The sequence below is a fragment of the Coloeus monedula genome, assembly GCF_965178545.1.
Source record: "Coloeus monedula genome assembly, chromosome: 3".
Classification (NCBI taxonomy): Eukaryota; Metazoa; Chordata; class Aves; order Passeriformes; family Corvidae; genus Coloeus; species Coloeus monedula.
Window position 1 is genome coordinate 75,168,376 of NC_138783.1, and position 24,206 is coordinate 75,192,581.

Sequence of the window (24,206 nt, forward strand, 5' to 3'; positions counted from 1 at the left end):
CTCTGACTGTTGTAGCATTCATAGTAATCCCATCCTTAAGAACATATGCTGCAGTTTTGAGGTACATCTACATTCATTCTTTTTAATACTGCCGTGACTGTAACATAACTTACCCTTTTACCTTTGTTGACAAAGCTCTGTCACCTCAGCAGGAAAAGGGAAGAAAATATTATGGAAAAACTTGTGGATCAAAATAATTTACCATCGTAGGCAAAACAAACCTGACTTGATGGAAATTAATTTATTGCTGATTAATAACAGAGTAGGATAACGAGAAATAAAAACAAAACAGAAAACACCTTTCTCATCCCCCTTCTTCTTCCCTGTCTCAGTTGTACTGACAAGTTTCCTACCTCCTCCTACCTTGAGTGGTGCAGGATGGACGAGGAATGTGGGTTGGAGTCACCTCGTAACACTTTGTCTCTGCCGCTCCTTCCTTCTCACTCTTTTCTCCTGCTCTAGGGTGGGGCCCCTACCATAAGACGAAGTCCTTCACGAACTTCTCCAGTGTGGGTGCTTTCCACAGGCTGCAGTTCTTCAAGAGCTGCTCTGAGATGTGTTCCCCACAGGCTATAGTTCTTGCTAGGAAGCTTGATCCTATGTGTACTCATCGCAGGCCTCTATTCCTGCCAGGAGCAAGCTCCAGCATGAGCTGTTCCTGGCATGCACATTCTTATAGCACATTCACCTGCTCTGGTGTGGGGTCCTCTGTGGGCTGCAAGTGGATCTGTGCTCCACTCTGGTCCTCCATGGGCTGCAGGGGCACAGCTGCTTCACCATGGTCTTCACCAGGGGCCTTGGGGAGTCTCTGCACCTGGAGAACCTCATCCCCCTCCTTGTTTGCTGACCTTGGTATCTACAGAGTTGTTTCTGCCACACTTTCTCACTCCTTTCTCACACAGCTGCTGCACAGCAGGTTTTACCCTTTCTGAAATATCACAGATTGCTGACGGGCTTGTGTCCCATTCCACTATAAAAGGGGAAGCCAGGAAGGATTCTTTTGATAGATTTTTCTGACGAAAAATTAAGCACTAACATGGCAATATTGTATCTGAAAACCGTTTATTGAAATAAAATTAAAAAAAAAAAAAAAAAAAAGAAACCTAACTGATCTTCTTAAAAAAAAAAGGGGGGGGGGGGGGGAAGGAAGAACAGGAAAAAGGAGCAGAGAGAGAGAGAGAGGGGGAAAGAAACAGAAGGCAGGGGAAGGAAATACCACACAACCCCGGCTGTTTGTCAGCATCGGTTTGGCAGACGCTCCGTGCGTGTTGCGAACTGCGGAGCGTTTGCGTAGCTGCAGTGGCAGGCTGGGCGCGATTTTTAAAGAGCAGCAGGCTGCGTGTCCCTTCCGCCGAGGGGAGCAGGCTGCTGAGGTTACAGGCACGCTCCCGGAGCAGCTGCGGTCTCTCGGCGCCGTGGCTGCGGGCTGGGTGCCGCGGGGCTGTGCTCCGGGCTGGGTGCTGCGGGGCTGTGCTGCGGGCTGGGTGCTGCGGGGCTGTGCTCCGGGCTGGGTGCTCCGGGCTGGGTGCTCCGGGCAGCACGGGGAACACGGCGGCGGTCACGGCGAGATGCAGGCGGCGGCCACTGCAGGTTGGGTGCGGGCAGCGCTGGAAACTGGGTGCAGGCGGCGGCTGCGGGTACAAGATCCTGATGGCGACAAGTTGAGGCATATATATATTGGTTCCTCTCAGCTTGGCTTTAACAAAATAAGGGTCCATCTTAAAATAAGCTCTGTTGGACACAGAGGCAGCTCCTGGTGTCTTTTCACAGAAGCCATGGTTTAAGCCTCTATCCTGCTAGTAAAACATTGCTACACAAACCGAATGCAGTAAGAAATTAGAATTCTTTATTTAATATGTACTGGATGTTTGATAAAGGGATGTGGTTGGGTGGCACAGAAGTTTCATGCTTTCAAATGCTGGGTGGTGCAGTCTAGATCAGACAGAAACTTTTATAAATAGAAAATGAAACCAGAGTTTCTAGAGGGACATGGAGCAAAGAGATACTAAAACTGGGGTAAGAAGGAAGTCTGCGGCGTTAATGAAAACTGGAAGAAACAGTGGGTAAAAAGATACACAGTCAATCCTCAGATATAATAAAAAGAGGTTTTCCACTTTGAATCTTTTGGCTCTCCACAACTTTTTCTTCCTTGTTAAGCCCCCCGTTTCTTCTGCTGAGGTGCAGCTTAATTGGGTAAAGCCTTTGATCAACATACATAATGAAAAAGTAAAAGATCCATGATTCCTGGCCCTGGACATTGTCACTGTTGTTGATGAAGGATAGCAGCAAAGTACACCTCAGGGTCTGCTGTTCTCATATAGAACTGCCAGTAATGCACCAATCCACATTTCTTAGGATGTTGGAAAACAGCTCTTACCTCAACAGGGTGGTCAGGAGGGGAGGAGATAAAGAAAAATTTGTAAAGTGCTGGGTGGCTTCTCCTATACCTACTTTAAGAATTCACTCAGTGACAATGAGGAAAGAAAGGAGAGACTGGTATTATTTGCAATATCTTCCCTCTGCCTTTCCTTTTGGATAGCTCTGTTCAGTTCAGATCAGAGCTATATTTCATTTAACCACTTTCATCATACCAGAGCTACACAGGAAGAAGCCTGCAGTGAGCCTGGCCAGAATGATTTACTATTACAACACATCACCCTATAGGCTTAAAATGCACAAAAAGCGGTATTAGCAGCTCTCTGTGGGATGCAGGCAGTACAGATTTCATGTTGTAACACAAGAGGAAGAGCAGATATAACTGTCTGTACTAACTCTCTCTAAGCAGCCATGGAATCTCTGGCTGAAGGAGGATTAACTTCTTGTCAGGTATTAAAATCTATACTAAGAAATATAGTAACTGAATGGAGTTGGTGGGTGTTTCTGTTCAATGCAGAAGGGATCTAGGTCTGCCAAGAATCTGAAAGCTTTGAAATGGGAAACTAATTAAGGGCTGCAAGTACTTAACCAGTTAAAGGTTAAGAGACCTGTGAGTTAAGGATGAAGATTTATGAGTTTGAGAGGGGCTAATAATAAATAATGACAAATAAAACATTATGATTAAACCATTTCTATTTGTGATAAATGATACAGTTCTTTTCCTGAATAAAATTTCACTGGATTCCTAATTCATTGGCCAAATGGACTGAAAAAAATGTACATAAGACTGAACAAAAGTTTTCTTTTAGCTAGGTACTTTTCATAAATGCTATTGATCAGAGGTATCACAGAATTGCTTTTGATAAAGGCATCACTGCTTATTGTGATTGGCTTAAGAATGACACTTTAGCTTCATAGCAATATTCAAGGTTTTGCATTTCATCTGCATTTCATACATGAACTTTTGTTCTTAAGACAGAACTACCATGAAACACCATGTTTGGGATATTTTTCTTAAGGTTGCTCACGTCCTTCTTTTTAGTGAAGTCCATCTGAATGTCCAACCCTTGAAAAATTATTTGGGGGTGGGGAGTGATGGGAGAAGTAAAAAAAAAAATCTGCCATTTGGTTTAATGAAATAGGAGGTTAAAAAAAGGAAAACATTTTGATTTAAAAGCTGTTGTCTAATGCATTGTTCATTTACATTTTATTTGTGCATCATAAGAAGAAACTTCTACTGAAAAAATGTCAGCAGAATCCATACTTGGCTATTCACTTAGTGAGAAAGCACTATAAAAAGATTTACTTTGTGTGAAAAATCAATTGGGAAAGTGCGTCATTCTCTTTAACATTTATTTGGACACCAAGAATTTACCTAGACACATTTGATTTTTCTCTCACCTAAAATGAAATGATTGTTCTAAAATGAAATGATTGTAGCATTAATGTTTGTTTCTTCATTAGTTTACCTTATCTAGTAACAGACAGAAGTACCTGAGAGTCAGTGAAAGTGCATTTTTTCATTATTGCATTTTCAAGCAAAATGCAGACTAGGAGTAGTAAATGTCTGCTGGTCCTAAGATTACATAAATAGTGGGAATAATCACAGCTGTTCTACTGATTTATTAGCTAATGACAGTATCAGATATTGAAATTAAGTTGCAAAGAGATATAGAGTTTTTAAATGCTAGGTAAGTTCTAAAATATAAAGTGATGAATAATTTTTTTTTTTTTTAACTGAGAAAGCAAAAATAAAATTTATGTCTGTGTTTCTATTATTATGTTGCTTGGTAATATTTTGCAGAATTGTAAGATTCACTATTAAAAAAAAAAATAGCAAACAAGTTGCCCTCTGTGCCACAGGACTTTAAAAGCCCATTTTCTCATGGGTTTTAATTCATTATTATCTTCACACTCTGCTGCAACCAAATGCCTATGACAAGTGCTTATACCTAAAAGGTGTTTTTTTCCATGTGCCTCAGTCCATGTAATGGATGTATGTAGTTTCTAGATCGTAAGCTGGTTGAGTAAGCAATTGAAGATGTGTGTCTGCTTTGGAACTGTGCTTCTGTCTGCCTGGCAAAAATGTCTAAAACAAAATAAGGAAGGACTTATTTCTCCCAATTTCTTCCCCAGTGCTAGGATAATAATAGCTCCAAGCTCTACTTTAGTTCTTAGGCCCTTGGAAAAATTAAGTGGGAGATTTAGGTCTCTAACAGCTCAAATGAGCTACCTTAAAGCAGGTACTAATATCTACTAAGGTCCTTAGGATATCTCGGAAAACAGAGCAGATTTGACACAGAATATAGAGAATACATCAACATGCTTCCAAGTTAGTAGCTGGAGGTCAAGATGGATAATTTAGGACACTCCAGATGGTGTTGCATGCATAGGGAACACCTGAGGAGAACACTGAATATAAGAATCTACATGATATCCAGGTCTCTCAAATCTTACTAAAATTAACAGTGATAGTCAAACAATCCGCTACAGCTGAAGCTGGAGCACTGGAGTCTGATCTAAAGTTAGTACTTACTAAGACACTGGGCAGCAGTATAGAGATTTGGAAATTTGGGAGTTTAAATGTAGATGCTTATGGTCTGTATGATGAGTCCATCCTTGTTGTTTAATTTAATTACGGGTCTACAGGTGGGAAAAGAAAAAATTGTCAACCTGGTGATGAGAGTTTTGAAAAAGGTGCATCAAGAGAGGGAGAAGATGACTCACAGTCACTGGAGGAAGAAGTGGACCAGGCTGGCAAGCAAAGGATGATGTGAAATAAAAGATCTTAAAAATAATAAAAAGAAACTACAATTTGGACTAAAGGAGGATCACCCTGAGCCTATGCACAGAAATACAGATACAATGAGAGTATGACATTATGAGGGAAAGTCAAGCCACTACACCAACCAATCTTATTTATTTAATTATTTATTAAATTAAGAATTTATTGGTCCAAAGCTTTATCTCATTTTGTTTGTAAAGTCCTGTGATGGGTTGAAACTGGCTTGATGCCAGCTACCAATCAAAGACACTCTATCATGCATCTCCTCAACAGGACAGGGGAGACAAAACACAGCAAAAGGCTCATGGGTTGAGATAAGGACAAGGACAGATCACCCAGCAATTACTGTGATATGCAAAACAGACTCAAGATGGGGAAATTAATTTAACTTATTTCTGATCAAATCAGAGTAGGATAATGAGAAATAAAAACTAAATCTTTAAACACCTTCTCCCCACCCCTTCCTTCTTCACAGGCCCAAATTTAGTCATGAGTTTTCTACCTCCTCCCCCTCAGTGGCACAGAGGGATGGGGAATGGGGGTCAGTTCATCACAGGCTGTCTGTGCTGCTCCTCCTTCCTCAGGGGGAAGACTCCTTACAATCTGTCTCTGTCCCAGTGTGTTGGGTCCCTCCAATAAGTGAAAGTCCTTCAGGAGCAGGCTGCTCCAGCACTGATTCCCCATGGGATGGCAAATCCTGCCATCAAACCTGCTCCGTTGTGGGCTCTTCTTTTTGTAAGTCCACACGTCTTACCAGAAGCCTGCTCAAGTGCAGACTTCCCATGGGGTTCCAGCCCCTTCAGGGCACGTCCACCTGTTCTGGGATGGGGTCATCCACAGACTGCAGGTGATCTTTGCTCCATCATGGACTTCCATGAGCTGCAGGGTCAGCCTGCCTCCCTATGACCTTCAACATAAGCTGCAGGGGAATCTGTGCTCTGGCACCTGGAGAGCCTAGTCCCCCTCTTTCCTCACTGATCTTGGTGACTCCAGGGCTGTTGCTTTCCCATATTTTCACACATTTTTTTAAAGTTGCTTTTGCACAGCAGGCTTTTTCCCTTCTTATATTTCTTATACCCAAGGCACTGTCACTGATGGGCTTGGCCTTGGCCGGCAGGGGGTCCCTCTTGGAGCTGTCTGGCACTGGCTTTATCGAACACAAGGGAAGCTTCCAGCAGCCACTCCTGCTGTTGCCCTACTACCAAAATCTGTCCACACAAAATCAGTATAAGGCTACAGCAAAAATTAAAATAAATGACAGGATGGTCTAGAAGGTATTCCTTTACTTATTAGAGAGTGATGATAGTAAGGTTGAGTGGCAATCTGCAGAAAATTCTTTTTCCCTTTGAGGGAAAAGATTCTTTATAGGTAATCTAAAAAAAAGGATTAAATATTTGAGTGCCTGGACTTAAGTGAGATAAAAGTCAATGCTAATGCTTAAACTATTATGTAACTCACTATTCCTGAAACTAAAGTTTAGAAATCAGATTTGGCACACTGCATGAAGTTTCTTACTCAGAAAAAAAAAAAAAAAAGAAGGGGAATCCCTTTGCTCTACTAACAAGATGATTTTTATTTCTAACAACATAAAATGCTCCTCTGTGTGACATTGTGGTGGCCAATTGACCAGTGATACAAGAGACAGAGAGGGCTCTTGGTAAGACAGTCTGGTGCCAAAGACTTCGGTTATGGTGAGGGAAAGAAGCCTCTCCCAGGATGCCATATTTGGTTTTGGTAATGTACCCCAGTTCTGCTTCCCCGGTTGGCTCCTGGTGTTAGCCACACCCTTATACTTAAGCTCGAGCTGTCACATGCTCGGGGTCATTTGCCTCTAGAACCCTTCACAAGTTGTAGCAATAAGCTGCTTTCTTTGGAACTCTATGGAAGGACCCTTCTCAACTCCTTGCCGGTGGCTTAATATTACTGAAGCCATCCCTGCGTCTGTGCGTTCATGCGTGTGAGCCATAGAGCCGGTGAAGGCTCAGTACTACAACATCAAAAACTTTTCCCTTGTTTTCCCTGAAAGCAAAGCGTTTTAGTAGAATTCAGAACTAGATCAACAATGGTAGATCCTTCATCCAAATACTACATGGTGTAAGCAGTTATTTGAACATTTCCAGATTAGAATCTTGCCCTTTACAAGCATATTTTATACATATGGAGGGCCTGTTGGCTGATTATTTTCCATCACATCTGTTTGGATGGCATCCTGCCCATTCACAAGCTCATCAAACCCTTGCCAAAGGGCAAAGCTACTGACCAAGCAAGCACTAGTTAAACAAAGGCCAACAAAGATACAGTAGACTGAAATAACATACTGCAAGGTAAGGAAAATAGGAAGCTCCATAGATCAAATATAGAATAGCCATTTGTTGTATTGAATGTCAAGCTTGGAGGAGTGACAGAGAGTTTTTTTCTGAGATAACAGTACCGAGTTGGTGAAATGTTATCTGAGATAACAGGCAACACTTTGCTGAACGTATCATGGTAGATGCAAATATGTTTCCGTACAAGTAAGTACAGAAACAAATATTACCTTTGCTAGCAAACTATTTTGAAAAGAAAACAATGGTGTTACTAGTAAGATCAATAAGCAAGCAGATGGTGACACATGTATTTGTAGTATTTCACTCAGCCAGCATTTGAAGCCCTTTAATTAGTTCAGCTGTCCAAGCCTCTTCCTCCCCCATGTCATCCTTCACTTACTATGTCAATAGAAAAGGAAATACTAAAATTATTATCTTCACAGTAGAGATGGAAAAAGTGGGACAAAATGATAGAGGTCATAAAACAAGACTGTAGAAATGCCCTGGATAAAACACAATTTTGTTTCCAGTCGTAGAATATAATTTCAGAGAAAAAAATTTGAAATTGACAGTGTTTAAAACTACAGTATAAAAAGCAATGAAATTGATCTGGATAGCTAAAGATTTAACAAAAGCAGAATAAAATGGTGTTTATAATCACAATAATGTGTACTTACTCTTTATTTTAAGTTATGTTAATAAACAACACAAGCATTTAACAAGACCATAAAATACTATTGTTGAAGGTATTGGGAATAATTACTAATAACAATCACAAAAACGGCTGTCTGGATGAAAAGTCCTGGGTTGAAAAAAAGTGGGGTTTTCATTTTAGTTTTCTACATTTCTTTCACCATACAACAGCTCTTTCAGCAACTCTTTCACTTGCAATGCTAGCAAGCAAAAAGGAACTGAATCCAATCCTGGTTCTCACATCAGCCTTTCTGAAATTTCTATACATGGATTTTTGTATTAAAAAAGTAAAGAAGGGAAGCGAGAAACTCTGTGCATACTTTCTGAACTTAACATGCATATGTTAATTTCTAAGTCTGAGTCTAATTAAAATTAATTATTACATTAACAATGATTTAATGATTTAGTGAATACACTATTTCATTCCTTCTTTTAAAAAATTCAGCTACTTTGCCCTGGAATGACTCTTCTGTGCTTTATGGCAAAATTACCTATCTTCCTCAACATGAAGATGTGCCCATGATGTTCCATACAATTTCAGTTTGCATGGACTATCTGCAAGCATGTCAAGTAATCTCACTTCTGCTCTAGTTTGTGCCAGTCCAAGTGCTGGCTGGTAACCAAAGCAGTTACTTTTCATACTTGCATCAGTGATTGTCTTCATGAAAATGTTTGCACATTTGTTTTGTAAGCAATTTTGCAACATAGATTTTTTTTTTCTTTTTTTTTTTTTCTTTTCTAAATTAACACCAAGGACAAAAACAATTGTCCACAATGAATTAAAGTAAAATTTTAATCTATGAATATACTTAAACTTCACCTACCACTGCTTTGTAAAGTATAATAAAATAAATAACTTGTGTTGCAACAGAAGATTAATCCCAGAAAATAATAGCAAACTTCTATTTCCTATTCATAGCTCTGTCTTCATAAGCAATATCATAGCATGTCCATTAATCCCCATAACTCATATGATACCACACTAAAATTAGAAGATATATGTTAATTGACAGACAAAAATAGATACTGTTACTGTCTTGCTTTTATCATATTTTAATGTAGACTATACACTGAAAATTCTAGTTAAGGCTCTAGTCACCATCAGCAAGACAGTGTGAATATATGGGCATGAACAGATGTCAGTCAAGGTGATGCACTACACTTCAGACCTCCACAATAAAACTTTTAACTGATTTGTATAAGAACTCTGCCAATATGGATTTTGTGCTGTCCTGCATATTGCCACAGGCAGCTCTCACTCTGCTTAGACCAATTTAAATGTTTTAATAAATTGAGCAATATCCTGGATAAAATCCCCATGATTCTTCTCCTCTCCAGGGTGAACAGCCCCAAATCTCTCAGCCTCTCTTCATAAGAGAGGTGTTCCAGACTTGTGATGAACTTAATGGCCCTCCTCTGGACTCATTCCAACAGGTTAATATTTTTCCTCTGTTGGCAGCCCTAGAGCTGGACACAGTACTCCAGGTGTGTCTCACAGGAGTGGACTAGAGGGGCAGAATCACCTCAATTCTCAACCCGCTGGTCACACTGCTTTTGATGCAGCCCAGGATGTGGTTGTCCTTCTGGGCTGCAAGTGTACACTGCTGGGTCAATTTTTCATCACAAACATTCCCAAGTCTTTCCCCTCAGGGCTATTTTGGATTCATTTACCACCCAGTCTGTATTTGTGCTTGGCACTGCTCTAACCCAGGTGTAGGACCTTGTGTTTCACCTTGTTGAACATCATGAGATTCTCATGGGCTGTCATGAGGTTCTCATGGGGCCACCTCTCAAGCCTATGATGGTCCCTGTGCATGGCAACCCTTCCACCCAGTGTGTCAACCACACCACACAGTTTAGGGTTTTCAGGCAAACCTCCCACTGTCCATGTTGCTGACAAGGATGGTGGTAAAGTGCTGGAATCCTTTCCACTTAAGATCTTGACATTTGACATTTTTCAGATTTGGTTCAGGCAGTTCTTAGCTTTTAACAGTCTAAATTTACAACACCTTCACTGATCCATTTAACAAATCCCTAATGAGAAGTGCTTGCAATCAGCAAGGTAAATTTGCATAACAAACCATTTCAAGTACTTGTTTAATTTGTGTTAATTATTCATGATTTCTTGTTGTCCTCATTTTAGTTTGGGATCCTTACTCAACACCTGGATACTTTATTTCCCTACCACTGGAATGTACTGAAGAGTACATATCCTACTAGAAAAGGCACAATATATTTGTCTTCCTTGAAGTTTTGTGCAGATTTTTCTTTCTGTACTGTTTCTACAATTACTATATAGAATTCTACTTAAAGTTAAGCTTAAGATAAATCTATCAGAAGAAGCTGTGGGGTTTTTTCAATACATATATCTATAAAATCAGAAATCAATTTTTGTGGATTAAGATCTTGAAAATACAATTTTTAAACTTCTTTTTCTAACTCTTTTCTTCTGTGAGTCATGGAATATGAAACAGTTATGGTGAATTTAAAAATAATGACACAATCTGACATTTAGGATGAAATAGAGAGTAGACTAGTCAGGCATTGTTGAATCTGGTAACAGGGAAAAGGCAAGGTTTTTTTCAGTTCCCTGATCCTAAGTCCCATCAGTAGAGAGGATAAGTTTATGTCTTCGCTAGACACTTAAAATCATATCTATGCAATACACATCCACTTGCAAGTACAGCCAGTGTATAAATTAACACAGTCAGGATACACAGCACTCATACAAACACAAACAGCACCAGCAGCCTTGTTCTAGTCTCTTCTATGGTAGTTCAGGGTGAAGGTCATCTACTAGATCTCCAGACTGTCCCTGTATCCTGTTTCTCCTCAGTTGCTGGCATCTTGTCATGAGAGTCACAGAGGCCTGCAGGTCAATATGCATGGGTGTACACACATGTCCCCACCTACACACACCCACACACCCACACTCTTGCATCTTCCTGTCTCCATCTGCCTCATTCATGCACACACACACGCAAATGTGTTTCTCAGTTGACTCAACAGCTGCTCTATCAGTTGACTTAGACTGACTGGTCCTTCCAGTAGCCAGTCTGCAGACCATCTCTTCTCATCATTATCTGGTCTGGCCCAAACTTAGGGCTCCCAGGACTTTTATCCAACTGGCTGACTAGTCTGACTTGGTATTTGCTAGTGGTCACTCACCAGTGTATATAGCCCCTCTTGCTCCACTTGCCAGTACCAGAGAAATATTGTCCCCTCTGCCACATGATCCTAGTCCATCTGCTGGCAAATAAATCTCTGGATACACACACACAGACACACACAGACACACATAGGTACATAGAATATATGAAAGAATGTCTCACCCAGGAAAATAATTACAAGTGGAATTAAGATAACAAAACTGTTCATCCGGCGCAGAACATGGTCAGACATACGTACTGATGAGTAGCCCATTGAACACACAGCCATAACTTTTACCCATCAATTTTCTCATGATTTATCCCTCCCAAACAACCTCAATGCTACCTTTTTCCTTCCTTTGATTCTTCTTCTAAACATTGCAGAAGTCTTGTACAATCCCAAAATGCACTTCCCCTGCATCTTATAATGTGTCCCATACCCACTAGACAGTAACTCTTAGCTTTTGAGGTGATCTGGAGAACACCTTCCATTTCCTCATGGTAGTGAATGTCATTACTGATTCATGAAGTTGTCCATCCTGGAGGAGCAGAACCAGGGTTCTTGTTTCCCAAATTGGGTTATGAGGATTTCACTGTTTGCCATTGTTCTTCATGCTTGTGGAGAAGAATCTTTTATCACGTATCCTATAACATTATTAGAATATTTTTTGGCCTAAAACACAGTCACTAAATGAGAAAAACTAGGGCATTAGAAAAACTTTGGCTAAGACCCACAACCTTCTTGCAGATGTAACAAGCAAATGTTGCTGAAAAAGAAGTTTTTCAGTCTTGTGTTTAAAAATAGCAGCAGACTCCAATATTCTGCAGTAAATTTGGGGATGAAAATTGTTGGAAATGGGGTTTACTGAGCAGAAAATGAGCAATTCAGACAAATAATACTAATGAGATCCATCCTTCCTTCCTTCCTTCCTTCCTTCCTTCCTTCCTTCCTTCCTTCCTTCCTTCCTTCCTTCCTTCCTTCCTTCCGAATTCCTTCCTTCCGAATTCCTTCCTTCCGAATTCCTTCCGAATTCCTTCCTTCCTTCCGAATTCCTTCCTTCCGAATTCCTTCCGAATTCCTTCCGAATTCCTTCCTTTTCTTCCTCTCTTCCTCTCTATCCTTTCTTCCTTTGTTATGTCTCCCTTTTCTTTTCATCTTTTTTTCTTGCCTTCCAATATGGATAGTGAAATATTTAAAGGTTTTTACATTGGTTTTACCCTGTCTATCTACATTACTTATTGGCAGCTAAAAAAATCCTTTCAATCTCTACCTCCCCTGAAATATCTTTGAAACTTGAGACTCTGTTCTTAGCATTGAAAAAAAAAAAAAAAAAGAGGATATAAGTTTTGCTGAAACGTAGCATGGAAGCAATTTTGAAACGTTTGCAGATTTTTTTCATGACTACTTTCTATCTATCCAAGAGCAGAACAGGAATTAGAAAATATTAAAAGCCCGTTTTGCAAAGACTTCCTAGGGTATTACTTTATTTGGTGATATGACAGGGTGCAGAGATCAGTGATAATGTGGTACCTACCCATATTATAGATTTAATAAAAGAAGTGTAGTTAATTACTGTAGGATAATGGCCCATATGCTTTATAATGCAACAAAAATAAATGAGTGCATAATTTATTTTGAGCATGAAAAGTAAATGGAGGTAAACGCCATGCTATAAACATTGTTCAAGTGACATTTGAACAACATAAAACACAGAGAAAAGAGAAAATTCAGCCTCAGGGAGGAAGTAACATCCAAAATCCTGCTGCAGACTGAGAGAATATTCTTTGAATAGCCTTTCAGAGGGTAAAGCATAAGACATGATTATGTTAAAATATTATGAATTTGTAAAGACATCTGTTTCAAAAGAATAATGAACTCATAGTGAGATGGGAAAGAAAATATTTACAATACTTTGATAGCCTTCTAGTCCTGAATTTTGTTTCTGACACTTTTTCTTGGTATGTGGACAGCTGAAGACCAAGAGTGATAAACTCTAAGTTAGTTCCAAGTTCTTCCAAAACCCCTCCCAAAAAACACTGTTTGTACATTGCAGCTAGAGTTGCATTCAGACTTTACAGCCTGGGTTTACAGTTCTCCACAGTCACGCATCTTCTGGGAAACTTCAATGAACCCCTTTCATACAAATCATACTTTGCATATTAATTTTTGGAAGAAAAGTATGTAGTAATGGTCTGCTAGTAAATAACTGTGAAAAAATGAAGTCTCCAGATGGTTCTCCAGAACTAGGACAACCTTCTTAGATGCTATGAAGCAGATCCACATCATTCAGTCCTATGGTCAAAATAGACAAAAAGAGAGCTTTATAGCATATTATCAAAATATCTCTCTTAAATGTTCCTGGGAACAAATGTAACCCTCTTCAACAGGTGCATAAAACCTTCCAGCACATTGCCTTTTCAATTTTCTTTCCCTTAAAAAAGATTTCAAAGTGAGATGACTGCAGTTTTTTCTTCCTAATATCCATTAGTTATAGCTAATAAAAATATAAAACAGAAGTGCCTTTTCCTCTGCTTACTATGGATACTCCATCAGAAAATTTATTGAAAGAGATCGTTAATTTGAAGCTACTCATTTACTCTGTCTGTGGGCAGGCTACTTTGTGATCTGTGAAATTAAACTGACAAAGCAAAGGAGTAAATTCTATCCTTTAAAACATTCAAATAATTTCCAGCTGAAAAAGAAGAATGGTGTGTAGAAACTATATTTATTTTTAATCATCTGAAATTTAGTCATACTTGGACATCTTGACAAAACAAGCCTTCTGCCTTCATTCCTGTGAAGAAAGATGGGGCTTACTTTCCAAAGGAGGCTCAAAATGGTTAATCCTCTTTTGCATATTTATACCAACATACACAGAGATGTCTATGAGGTCTAGATACCTGTGTTTTGGTGAAGTAATATTTAGTTCGCCATCAAAATATATATTTGAGAAGTACTCTTTCAGGTTTTGGGATTTTTTTAAATTGAAGAATGGATTTTTAAATGGAGACAAAGATGATGATGGAAATGTTCTGTAATGTGCTAACTGTTTTTCACTTACTCTTGCAGTGTAAAAGAAAGCATTAGTGCAAAAGATTAAGAAATTAAATACCATGTTTAGAGGAAAAAAACATCTTAGTAGATTTGAAAATTTTAAGTTTAAATACAGGCAAGCTATGAAAGCTGTATATCCTTCCTGAACAGAGAGTTGAAGACATAAAAGATGTGTTTAATAGCCAAGAGGTCTGGAGGGCAGGAGCTAAGCAGGGTGGTCACAGGAACTTTACTTTTGAGAGGAAGAGAAACAATGTGAAACAATACCCCAAGGAAAATGAACAGTAGTCACTGTTAAACAATCAATTTATGAATAAAATAGATTTTCCATAAAACATCTAATTATGTTGAATTTAATCTACTCCATCTCTTTTTAGACAAAATAAGGAAAGTATAAATCTGTTATATGATAACCTTGTATATAAATTCCAGGGACAATGATACTTAAACTTAATTAGCCAAAACAGAATGGTGAATTTTTTCTTTACTCTACCTTATACCTTTCTTAAATTGAACTCCAACATGATTTTTTTTTCATAGCAGACATTATCTTTCTTTTTGAAGTTAACAAAATTGTAAATATTTTACATTTACAAAGTAAACTTAAGGTATTTATTTTATTTTTAAACTATTATTTTTTTAAAGATGAAACTATATATTATTTACCTGTGCAACCCACTTAACTTGGGTTTCTTGACTGTAAATTTTACAAAGTCTTGTCATATGAGGGGAAAGTACATGGTGACAATAATTTGCATCAGGCTTTCTTTTTCTGAAATAACCTAATAATATTTTTTTCTGAGACTGGATTTCTAAGTTATAATTATTATTCTGATAGCTTGTTTTGCTTTTGCTTTGGTTCACATAATGTCCAAGAGACATCCATCTTTTCTGAAAATAGATTTAGAGAAAGCAGTCTTCTAATACCTGCTGTTAAAAGTTTTTGATCTTAAGGTTCATAATAATCAGACTACCCAGTGGATGCCAGGAAGTGTAAAGTATCTTCTAGAAAAGTACTGTACTTTTTGCATTTTTCGACCTAATTTTTTTTTTTTTTGAGCTTCAGAAATAGATTTTATGAGAAATTTTTCAGTTGGTGGGCATCTACATAGTCCTTTATGTAAGTTCAGAAGGTCGACATAGACTACACTGTCCAAAGCATGCATGCAAATACAACAGTACTTGCAAGTATTGTTTCCTCAGGTTTTAAGCAAGAACAGCATGAAAATCTACTGAAGATTTGTTTCTAAAAGCAGTAAATTCTTGAGATATCTTCAAATAAATATTTCTGGGAGTGAAGTTTTCTCTTTTAATAAACAGTTCCTTGAATACACAATGACAATATAACTAGTCAAAAACAAAATTAATACCATCAGGAAAAAAAAAAAAACCCACCAAACAAAATAAATGTGGGGTTTTTTTTACTTTATTTAGAAACAAAAATGTTTACATCTTTTTCAGTTTGCTTGCATGAGCCACTAAGATTGTCTCACCTGCTAGAAGCCTAATATTGCCAATTAGACACAATACTGAATACTAAGATAAATATAGTCATCAGCCTCATGTAGCTACCTAAATATGTTTGTATTCTGTGTCATCCATTTTTTATAAACTGTATCCATACACCCTCCTCCCCAGCATTAGCCCCCTCTCTGAATGTGTTTCCCTGTTGGTGTATACAAACATAGTGTGTTTGACATATTCAGGGCATGCTGAATTTTTTCGACTTACACAGATTGTTGGCATCAGCAGCAGGTCTGATTTACACCCAATATATTATATATTTCATTTATATTGTGCTAGCAATATGCGTACTACAAGTTTGACACTTCTGGTTGTCCTGTGGCCTTGTCAAAACTGCAGGTTCAGAACATGTCAGAAGTGTGCAAGCTCCACTGGAACAAAATTTATATTTAGAAAAAAAAGAAATATCTCAGCAAACATGAACATATGGTAGGCTCAGTCTTATTTCCTGCAATCTTATTTTCTCATTGAAAATGATGAAACTGCAGGACATTGACTGTGTATTAGCTTCAGAAGTGTTACCTAGGAAACTCTTCAAGTCAGAAATCACAATTATTCTATTCTGCTGCTTTCCATTTCAACAGAATCATAGAATCTTTAAGGCTGGAAAAGACTTCCAGCATCATCAAGTCCAACCTTTTACCAAACACCACAATCAGTGTCAACTAAACCGCAGCAGTAAGTGTCACATCCAGTCTTTTCTTTAACACTTCCATGGATGGTGACTCCACCACTTACCTGAGAAGCCCATTCCAATGCTTAACCACCCTTTCAATGAAAAAATTCTTCTTTATGTCCAACCTGAGCCTTCCCTGGCCCAGCCCGAGGCCATTTTCTCTTGTTTTATTGCTAGTTGCCTGGGACAGTTCTACTTCACCATTTCTCCACACATCACAAACCCAAGATAATACAAAGGCTTAATTTTTTACAGCCTACATATAGCCAAGTCTTGAAGTTCCTTTATTGCAAATGCAAACTTTTTTTTTATTTATTCACTTGTAAAGCATTACTCTAGTATTTTTTTTCATTCTCATTATTTTAAAATAGCCTATCTAGCCTCTTATATTTTCTTACTCCAATAGAAGACAATGCTAAATTGACAGGTATGTGGAATTGATGGGCTTTCAAGAAACTGAAGGCTAACCAGCAGTTTGCAATGGATGAGAATGAGAACTTGGTGGTTCTGCAGGCTGGAGTGGGTTAGTGGGACAGTGCCAACTGATATTCAGGGGAAGGGGAGCAGGGGGGAACAGAGGTGGGGATAGGCCTATAAAAGGGGTTGGTAGTGTGTAAAACAGGACTTGTCAGTGTGCTTGTCTGGGTGAGCCCTGTGCTTGATCACTGCAGCCTGTCCTGTCTTCCTATATCTTCCTGTTAAATCTTCCCTTAACTGTCTCTCAATATAATCTCACTCTGTATTCTGTGTGTGTGTATGTGCTGCAAGGACACAGGGGAGACCTGCAGGTGTGTGAGTGAAATTTGGGAGTAGCTACTGGAGTTGGACCAAGGGGTGGGCACCCCTGGCCATTGGGATCAGCTACAGGAGAGCAGCAGCTGCATCTGTAGCTCACACCTGAGTTTTAGGGCATGGGTCGGACCTCCAGCTACTGGGGCAGGAGAGATTCTGGGATGGAGCAACTGGAGAAGTGACAACAGTCCTGACATCCCTAACACAAACCATTCTCATCTTCACTGGCTTCTGGATGATTAACTCGGGAAGTATTTATAGAGAAAGAACAATGCTATGGGGAAGTATAATCTTTCACTAGTGCCCTAATTTTCTATTCCCAAAACATTGATGCCATTGGATTTGTTTGTTACACTGAAAATCTTGCTACAGGAAAAAAATGAAGCATATTTTATAGGTGGAGCTGTCAGTCTGCTACTGTCAGTCCAATCAGTGCTTTAACTATATAGTAACTAGTATACTGGTCCACATAATTAGTCCAGTTACAGAAATTCCTGGTTTAAAGCACTGCAGTAAACTGCAGTAACACAAGTCCTCCTACCGGAGGAATGTGAAGTTTGTGATGGAGTTCTTGTCTCTTTTCTTGAAGGAGCATGATTCTGATGCTGACATTGGACCTTACTTTCTCCCTGCTCTGGTGCTCATTCTTGGAGATCCAGGTGTGAATTCCCTGCCCCCTTTTCCTGCCTTCAGGAGGTCCCTACATGGGAGGGGAGCAGGAGGGAAGAACCGGCTCCTATCAGCCAAGGCTACTCTGACCCTCTCAGAGATACCTGCCCTGTGCCTGCTGTGTCTGGTGACAGGGGATGAGAATCCTGCTGATCTTTGAATCTTCAGAAGCACAAGGATCTTGTTTGAAATCATGCTTACCACTTCATACAGTGCATGAAAAAAATGACAATGACCAAACTATTCCTTTTGTTTTCCACAGTTCCTGTTCCATTTTTTATAGCTACGAACACAGAAAAGAAAAACTGCTTCTATGGGAATAGACAAAAATTTGCTAAGAGAAATTTATTTGTGTATTTCTAGCATTATACCACTAAAATACTGATTGCCTAGTACTGAAAAATATTCACAGAAATAATGAACCTACATTATTATTTTTGCGAAATTATGCATCTTCTCTTTTGGGTGGGTGAAGGTGATTTTAAGTAGACAGGTCTTTTGACAGCAGAGGTTCTGCATAGCTCTCATAACACCTATTCTGAAAACTGATTACTTGTGGTAAAAATTTCTTTGAAACACCTCTAAAGATGGAATAATTCAAGATTTATGACTGTGTTTGTCCTGTCTATAGGTGCAAATTCCCTATTGTATGAAGCCATGCAAGGAGAGCTGAATCACAGCATTTTGACAGAGAGAAAATCTATTAGTTTTCTAAAGAATATCTACATAGATCAATTCCTCATTTCCTGTCTTATCCTATAGCTTCTCCCATAGACTAAACCTTTAACAAAAATTTATTTCTATTGTCTCAAGGAGAAGAAGAAATAATTCTTCACAGACATTGCTGCTTTCTTTTAAGGTTTGAAAACTGAATATGCAAATAAGTTCTGTCAAATGCTAGTGGCAAGGTACTATATATGTACTCTGAATTTGTAATTATTTTTTGCCAGTTTTTATTGTCGTAGCAACCAATTCACTTCAATTGGAGATTTGTACTACTTCTAGCATTGCAACTTGCTGGAGTCTGAATATTTGACCTTTTACCATTACTAATTTCATGCATCCTCCTAAATACAACATATAACAACAAAGGATTCTTTGTTGGATGAAATGTTCAGACAATACTCTCATCTATTCAAAAGGATTTTTTGCTGTCTTAGGCAGTGCAGTACTTCTGCAGCATAGTTATCTAGGTATTCATTTTTCAGACTGACTGGGGGGAAAAAAGGAAAAAAAAAAAAGAAAAAAAAAACTGGAAAAACACAGCTATGTGGTAAAATATCTGTTTACATTCAGTGGAAATGCTTTGGTCTACCTCTGCAATTATTTTCAATTGAATACAAAGAAGAGTGAGAAGCTTCAGGGAGTTAAGAATTTATGATCTTTAAACTCAACAATCTTATATTCCAAAAGTAACATCCTTTATTCAAAGGTACTTCTTTTTTTAAAAGTGATTGAAAAGCATGAAAATCCTTAACAATTACATAATACGGGACATTTTATGCTTAAGATAATTACCCTTCGTCTGGGGTTAATACAATTCAGATAAAATAGTATGTATTTTTGTTGGAGACATTTTTATTGTTTTTTCATATCAAAAGGTATTTTATAAAAACAAACATTAAATTATGTACTTTCAATATAAAACACATTCTAGAGACACTAAGTGTCTGAGGGTTTTATTATTATTGTAGGAAGAATGTTTATAAGCAACATATATTGACATTCTTTAGAAAATCATGGATCTTCCGTTTGCATTGTATCTTGAGAGAAATTAAATCTAAGTTGTTTAAAATCAAGCCAGCTTCATAGGTAGTTGAATCGTGTCATAGATATAATTTCTAAAAGGAAATAAAATAAAAATAAAAGGAAATTATGTCACTCAGAATTAATTCAAAAGCCAGCCACTGGATTGTCTTTGTCATTAGCTCCCCTTGATTTTGAAATTAATCTGAATTTGCTTTAATTCTCAGGTAGGCAAAAGCAAAGAAACAATTTATTTACATGCTTAACACAAACCTCAGACATAACTACAAAACACTTATTTTCCACTGTTAATTTTTTGCTAAAAGTGACATTATTTTGACTTCATAGAAACTCAGAATGTATGTACATTGAAACATACAAAATTGTGTCAACGTTGAACATAATAGTTTACCTTCAAACATTCTTGCCTTCAAAGACCTAATTTAAAGGAAAAGAATGTTGTTGACTGACCGAAAATACAGGACATCTAATTATTCAAAACATATTTATCTATTATTATTCAAAAATTTCACAGCATTTCCCATATGAGGTAGTTTCAGGTAAACATCCCACCTTAAGTTCTAGTTGTTTAAGCATTGCTATCCTCAGTAAGAGTAACTTGCCTCCCTTAATAATAAATCCATTATAATTTAGTTAGGAGATAGTAGTTTAGCGGCTGTAAAGAAAAAGAGAACCATAAATTTTGTGTATACAGTTAATGCATCTGAAGAAATTGATTAGATATGATTTATGTGTCGGTAGTATTACCCCATACTGCTGGTGAAGTAGAATTTAACTTGAGTTCATTACATGAGTCAGAGCAAATCACCTAAGCATGCATTAAAACTGGAAAATGAAAGTTTCTAAGTCATGCTTCTCACTATGACTTTTCTGTTTTCTTTAGAAGTTACTGAGCATTCCTCCTTCTCAGTATCACTCTTTCCACAACTTAATCATTCTCAATAGGTAAATTATATGCAAAATAATCTTGAGGTTTTTTTAGCTGCATGAGAGGGAAATATCTTGCAATCATCTATTGTCAGCAATTTCAGAATTCACTAGGATTTCAACAAGTACATTTCCTGTAAGACAATTCCTTGTGTCCTGATCTAGGTGGGTTTACAAAAAATGTATAAGCACATCTTTAGGATGGAACACTAGATAAAGGGAATATTGGACTGGCTTCCATGACCTGTGTTCTTTCAGTGCTGGCTCTCTGAAATTATTGTGGCACTCTAGTATATTGACTTATATATGCAGGACATGAATAGAGATGGACAAGAAAAAATCCATATCAATCCCTAAAAATTCTGATAGACTATCAGGAGGATCATTTACAGGAACATTGAGTTGTTAGTATTGGAATTTAGGTGTCTAAATTCTACTGTTCTTAATTTGTCATTAGGAGATTTAAATGACAAAACAGATTTAATTCCTATTCACTTCTTTGGTTTTGGTAATTTTTTGTTGCGTTTTTTTCATTTCAAAAAAATGTAAAGTATAAACTGCAAAAAATTGACACTTCAGGTCTAAATATTCTTAGTTATGAGTTGAGCTCATTGGAAAACTCATTTCTTTCCGTAGTTTCTTCTGAACTCAGATGTGTTCTTGACATCACAGTGACCTAGTTTCAAAAAGTACTGCCTGGCCTGTCTGCTGGGATTTTGAGAATAATTTTTTTTCTTTCTTTTTCCCTGAACAGATCCTAGGTGTCCTAACTTTTGCTGAGCTATAGTTCTACAGAAATGTATTTTTTATTTCTGTTGCTAAGTCTCTTCTCTTCAAAAGGCAGTTTGGTGTTTTCAGCTCCAGGTAGAAACTAACAACACAAAACCATATGTAAAGGGTTTGTTTTAAACATCCTTCTACTTTTTTATTTTTCTAATAGTGGTTTGCTATACATTAAATGAGACAGCAACATTTAACATTTTGTTTATTGCATGGAAAACAAGAGTCTCTTTAACACCCTGACTGAAACCTTTTCAGTTTTCTTCACTAACAATACTGATTTACTAACACCTAGATTAGGAATGCAAAGAACTAGTAACCAGTAGGAAAGTAATCTTTGATGTTACAAAGCCAAATTTAGAAATTTAATGTAGGAAGTTAAAAATGGTTTACAGGTTTGTTTTACCTTCAGATAGCTCCACCTTCTCCAGCCTGAGGACCTCAAAATGAATCTCTAAGTGCAATCACAGAGTCTTTTGCTGGGAAATTCAGGCAAAACCCCCACTGCTATTGTCTATTATTCCTCTCAACAGAAAAGAAATAATGCAAGTTTGGTATACCAGAATGTTTTTTTAAAGCATAGATAAAGTTTAAAACAAGCCACAGTGGAAAATAAGAATAAATTATTTAGGTTTTATCCCTTTCTCTTCTGGAATTATTTTCTGGCTATGAACCATAGTGTGGGTGGATAATATGGCCATAACAGAAACTAATTTAGCAATGTGAAATACTCTAAGAATATGTGTACTTCCCCTTTCCACCTATACTCTTTCAGGATATGGAATGAGGACACATTGTCCCATTTTCAAAGTCAGAAAAAACTCATCTCAAAGAACTTATGAAACACGTTTTTCTTCTTTAGTAGAGCTGATATTCACAGGAAGAGATGAACTACCAAAAAATACTTACAATAAGACTTCTGAAATCTTATGACACTATTAAAAATCAAAACCAACAAGAAAAAACAAAACAACCAAAAAAACCCCCATAACCTATACAAACCACATTTCATTTCAGTATGATGCAAGTTAAACACACTGAAAGAAATTATGAAAGGTCCAATAAAGAGTTTAGATTAGCTATAAATAGCTTGTGATCAATTATACCGGTAACTGGTAGCAAACCTGAGAAATAAAAAAATCCAGACGAGGAAGAGTAAAAGTATCCTGTCTTTTGACTTTTCCTATGCAGAAAGGCAGAAACAAATGGTCTTTTGTTTTTAATATGAAAGAAGATAGATGAGGAAGTTTTGCAACAATAATAAGACATGAAATGTTCAAGGATCTATTCTGAGGAAAATCGAAAAACCAATTTTGATAGTGAACCTGTAGTTTTACAGTAGTTATAAAAAATATATACTTAAATGCCTGTGTGTCTTCTAACAGCTCATATATTTTTTACAGTGGACTTTTCAGTGACCTTACAGCCATACTCACAAGTGGCTGGGTTGTGTGAATAAAACTCCAGTTTGAAAGCTACTGAAGAAATATGGGATTATGTCAGGGACTCCCAAAACAGCAAGCAGAAGCTGACAGAAATAGCCTTGAAAGTGCAAGCGTGGGACAATAGATAAAGTCCAAGGCTATAATCACAAATCACTGATGATTAATTACTGATCACCACAGGAACATAACCTTGGCAGATGGGTGGGACCCATTTCAGGGTTAAAAAGAAAAACAGAAGTGAAATCTCAAGCACCTTTAATACATGCCATATAGAGTAAAACTTGGATGCAATATCAAGTTTATGGATGAGAGAACAAAGAAGAAGTGAGCAAACTGTATTAGCAAATATTTTTTAAAATTACACAAACAAATCCAAGCGTCAGAAAGAAGGTTTATTAATGCACTTTTCCTTTAGGTATGTATGTCAAAAATACCTGAAATACATGGGTTACTGAAAATATAGACTGAAATGAGATCTGAAATTGATGCCTAGGTTTTCATTTTTATATTTTTGTGATTCTGTACTGCTTAGAGTGTAACTCTGAGATTTCTTGTAGCCTGTTAATTTCTGTTCACTTGTGCTAAGTAGACATAACAAAGCCTCTCTGGGCCTGCTTTCCAAGGTCACCCAGACCGTCCGAGGCCCAAAAAGTATAATCCAAAGAGCTTCTAAGGGGGGCCAGCAGAGGGGAAATTACATCATTGAACTGAAGCTTTAATTGGAGAATTAACCCTGATATGAAAATGAACCAAACCTATAAAAGTGTGAAGAACTCGTGACCTGTGGTCCATCTTGGGGTCCATCTTGGCAATAGCCTGTGGCTCCCCAGGGGTACCTTTGAAGGCCTTTCAAATAAATACCTACTTTTATTCTTTTGCTCCTGTCCAGTCTCTGTTTCTGGGAGGCCTCTTAAGGCATCAAAATTAATTAACCTATATAGCAAGGACCTACCCTTACACAATGCCTAAAAAATATACCTTCCTGGTTTGACTGTGATCACTGGTACATATGTAGAGTGTTTACTTTCCTCCTCCCCACAAACACTTGTGTATTGTGACATTGTGATTATATTTGAACCATGTGTCCTAAGTTTTGTTATGAGATAATGTGTGACAGTGACAACTACGGAAAATAAAAAGCTATATTACATATGTTGTTCCCCCTATGGATTAGAATAGTTAGGCTGATAAGGAATGAAGATGGCTTTATTTTGCATTTTTGAAAAAGCTATCCTTTTTCTTATGCTTCTTACTTTAAAGCT